At 42.4% G+C, this 4,157-nt stretch overlaps 1 long non-coding RNA gene across 1 annotated transcript; it reads left to right on the plus strand.

The window, feature by feature from the left end:
• Positions 1-1,453, plus strand: LOC113561660. The gene is made up of 2 exons (XR_003406349.1): positions 1-1,285; positions 1,383-1,453. It is a non-coding gene; the product is annotated as an uncharacterized LOC113561660 (long non-coding RNA).
• Positions 1,454-4,157: the final 2,704 nt, after the last annotated feature.

Here is a 4,157-nt window from a genome sequence, read left to right on the forward strand (position 1 = left end):
TTGTATTTCTGAAGTATGATTTGGATGGATAAATTATTTGCTGAAAAATAAATAACATTTACATTTGATGCCATTTTTCATCTTTTCATTTTGCAACTGTCATATATTTCCATTTCGACTCTGCTACATAGTCAGACATTCGCCATGGACAGCCTATCCTATTCTACTTTTTTTTTCTTCTCCTTTTTCTTTTTGGCCGATTTGAGGAAAACGTACCGGCAACGATCGATGCTACTATACGTTAGCTACCCGATAGAGGCAGTGAAACGTAAAGGACAACGAAATAAAAGAAAATATATAAAGCAGAAGGTGGGAGAAAGAGAGTTCTAAAATCCTACGGGTACACGTACCGCAAGAAATTCGCTGCGAGAAAGAGAACGAGCTTAGTCGCCTCCTCGCGTGTCCGAGAGACGTCGGCTGAGGCAAGAGCAAAGTTTGTCCTCGTCGGCGAGACAGGGGAAGATAGCGGGTAAGAGAGAGAGAGAGAGAGAGAGTGGAAGAGAGAGAGAGAGAGAGAGAGAGAAGTGAAAGCAACGATGAGAGTGGGAAAGAGAGAGAGAGGTGGTCATAATCGCGCAGACCGCGTCATAATCCGCGACGAAAAACATTTGACGAGCGCGCCGGGCTGGTAAAGGGGCAACGCGATTGGGCGTGACTCGACCTGACACCGCCCACGTTCCTGAGTTTGCCCCACCGCTGTTGCAGTCGCGAGAGATAGGGAGGGGGAGGAATCAGGCTCAACGTGAAACGCGCGGTGAAAGACGAGGGGAAAGGTGGAGGGGGTCCGCGAGACGAGGACGGACACTCGCGCGGCATTCGTCCCGCGACCACGATCAGAGCAGGACGAGAGATTAAACACACACAATAATACGTCTCGTAGCGGTGCGCGCGCGCGCGCGCGTGCCCGCTCGCATGCTGTCCAGTGCACACACGACGAGATTTTTTTGCGCGCGTACGCGGTAGTCCTGTTGGTTGGCCGCGTGTGTGGAGATCGGCCGAGGGTTTGCGCGGACGAACGCCGCGCACCGTTCCGTATACGCTACGCTTATTGTATATCGGCACTGCCGATGGACATTCCGCAAGACCGCAGATTTTGCCGGGCAATTACACTGCGCCTAACTGCGCGACTTTAGACCTTGCTAGGTGTGCACATTGGTACTGCGAGACAAATTGTTAAATTGTTAAATAAATTGTACTGTAAAGTTCCGGCTGAGACGTTTATACGAAAAGACATTGGAGATTTTCTGATCCGGAGTACACCTGTGTGTGCATCGCTTTGATATAAGTAAAACATAAGATTTTTTATCATGCATTATATACTCGCGAAACTTACCAAATTATTTGATAAAGTTGAGTTATATTAATTTTAATTTTTATATTAGGGATATTAAATACAAGCGATAATCTAACATCCAACTTGTATGTGCAGGAAGAATAAATGATTGGGTTAAGTCAAGATCTTTTATACATATTCTATTGTAATACTTTGATATATCAGATGTTGAGTGAAAAGTAGAGCTGAAAAGTTTAATAGATAGCCGAGTTCTTCAACAAAATGATACAGGGTTTTGTTTCAGACCGCACGAACTTGTTGTTTATAAAATATTTGGTTAAAAATGACACTTAATAGTAAAAGTTAGGAAAAACACATTAACAAAAATTCATAGAACTTTTTATTTGCGTCCAAGTTATCTAGAGGCATGACATATCTACGCCCATAGAATTATCGCACGCCTATAGGATTATCGTATGTGTTTTAAAGAAACATCGAAAGAAAATAACGAAAAACATTATGCATGCAGTGTGCTCTTTAAAGTCTAAATCACAGATCTGTCTATCACACATATTTAAAAAATTGTAAGTTTATCATTGTAAAACTTTCCACTTTAGACAATATTACTACCAAATTATATCTACGATCACATTTCGTTACGCCCACAGGAAGTGGACAGTGCACGTATGCAGTATATCCGGTCTTTGAAACGCCACCGTTGATAGTGCCAATAACTCGCATATAATTAATGATGCCCACCAACCACTGTTCGCGAGTACGCCGCACCGATATAGACCATTTGTTTCTCCCCCGATGCGGTGAACCATCGCATACGCGTAGTCGCATTAGTTAACCACAGTGGCTGCGAAATTCTGGAAACCAGCAAACTGCGTGCGGAAGATGAGAAATTTCGAATTAATAATCAGAAAAATTAAAATTCCACAAAAAAATATCAATTATAGAAATCGCGACCTCGAGGCTTAATAAACTCGTGCGAATGTAAGATTATTAAAATAATAAGAGTGATGAATACCAAATTAATTAAATTAATATATCATCAATCATTTAATATTCTTTGCAACATTTAGCTATGATATGGCCATCTATATTCGCACGTTTATCTAATTATAAATTTAGATTGTATGTTTAATTTATATTCCTGATTAATTTATTTTAAAGCGTGTAGCAACTCCCACGCGAAAATTCGCTGAGGTGTACTTTTTTTATAACTACTAATTTAAAACTTGTTCTTATAAACGCCGCGGAATCACCCATAATCTCGCCTTCTTATCTCCTCCTTAAATTATCTCCTACAACCGGATATCGTGTTCTGCGACGCCTTTTATTTCACTAAAGAGCGACGCGACGAGCTGGATACGCAAGATGAATTTCCCTCGCCAGTGTTTCGAACCGAGATTCCAAGCAGATAGAGCACACCAACCCGCTACATGTATATCGGCGCGCAGCCTATAAATCTTCTCGGCCCATAAACAAAGCTTTTGAACGCGAAAGGTCGTTGCAGCATGTGCGTGACGACCTTAGGTTCGTTCTCTCACTCTCTCTCGTCGCAAGTAACTCGTGAAAGAGACAAGAGAGTGGCGAAGGAGTAACTCGCGCGAGGGTGACGAGAAGGCCGGAGGAACGGGGTGGAACGAGCCTGAAAGCTCTGACGGCTGAATTTAACGCCAAACTCATCAAGTCGCAGCTTGTTCCTTCGCAGAGAGGAGCAGCGCGGCCAATTTTGTGCTGTTGACGGTACCGTCTACTCTCTACTTTTCGCAACTTTTCTCTATTTTCTCTTCTTAAGCTCGAGATATTTTGTCATACATATCTCACTTGAATTCTTTGAGATCTCTGACGATGCCACAGGCACGTATCATTAAACTCCAGTCTGCGATTTAAATTATCTATAAAACATTATTCATACACGTACACTACAAATATTATAGTTTGGAGATACCGATTATTCACGAGATATCATCTTGGAAGAATATTTTTATTACATTTATTTATTTTCTAATTCTATTATATTACTTTTATTTACCTTTTTATTACTTCTTCTTGTACTTATTTCTATTGTATTATATTTAAATTATTATTACGCTATCAAAAATATAATTTCATTATGTAATAAGGAACAAACGTTATAAAAATTTTCATATGAACAGATTTCTCAAAGGTACGATTTTCTTTAGTCACGGAAAGATCGAATGTACGATTACGGATCTTCATGTTGAGTGACTCGTTCACACTGGGGAATCGACGAAGACACTAATGAAGGTTGCGTGATACGGCTGATCGCTAGTAATCTCGTGCATTGAAGTAGAAGCGTGAACAACGTACGTATTATTGTTACGTTTAAATTTGCCGCTGAAAATCTGCTGAAGAAATGTCGAGATAAAAGCTCAGCGACGGTCACACAGATAGACGGGAAAAAAAATCGCATGAGCGACGACAAACCAATTAGGCATTTTAATGGGACGGGGTTACTCGCGGTCCCGTAACAATCGGATAAAACAATCGGAGCGCATTCCGATCCATCCCCCACGAGAGCGGTGGTTGCCTCGGGGTGATCATCGTCGTCGAGGGCGAAGACGAGAAAAGGAAGGCAAACAGACGACGGAGGAGAGAGGACGAAGGCGGTGTCGGTGATGGTTCAGGAGTGTGGAAAGACAGTGAAAATTCCCGACGTCACTCCAGCGCGCCGCAGGCGTGTAAATTTGCGCGGATCGATTCCGGAGGAGGGAAACGAAGAGAGGAAAAAGGGAGAGAGATAAAAGCCATGTATAGAGAGAGAGGGAGATCATTGGCGGTTGAGGGAAAACGCGGGAGGAGAGTCAAGTACCTAACCGGCGCGGCAACGAAACGCGCCCGGAACAAACAA

Source organism: Ooceraea biroi, chromosome 3 (assembly GCF_003672135.1).
Source record: "Ooceraea biroi isolate clonal line C1 chromosome 3, Obir_v5.4, whole genome shotgun sequence".
In the NCBI taxonomy this organism is placed as follows: Eukaryota; Metazoa; Arthropoda; class Insecta; order Hymenoptera; family Formicidae; genus Ooceraea; species Ooceraea biroi.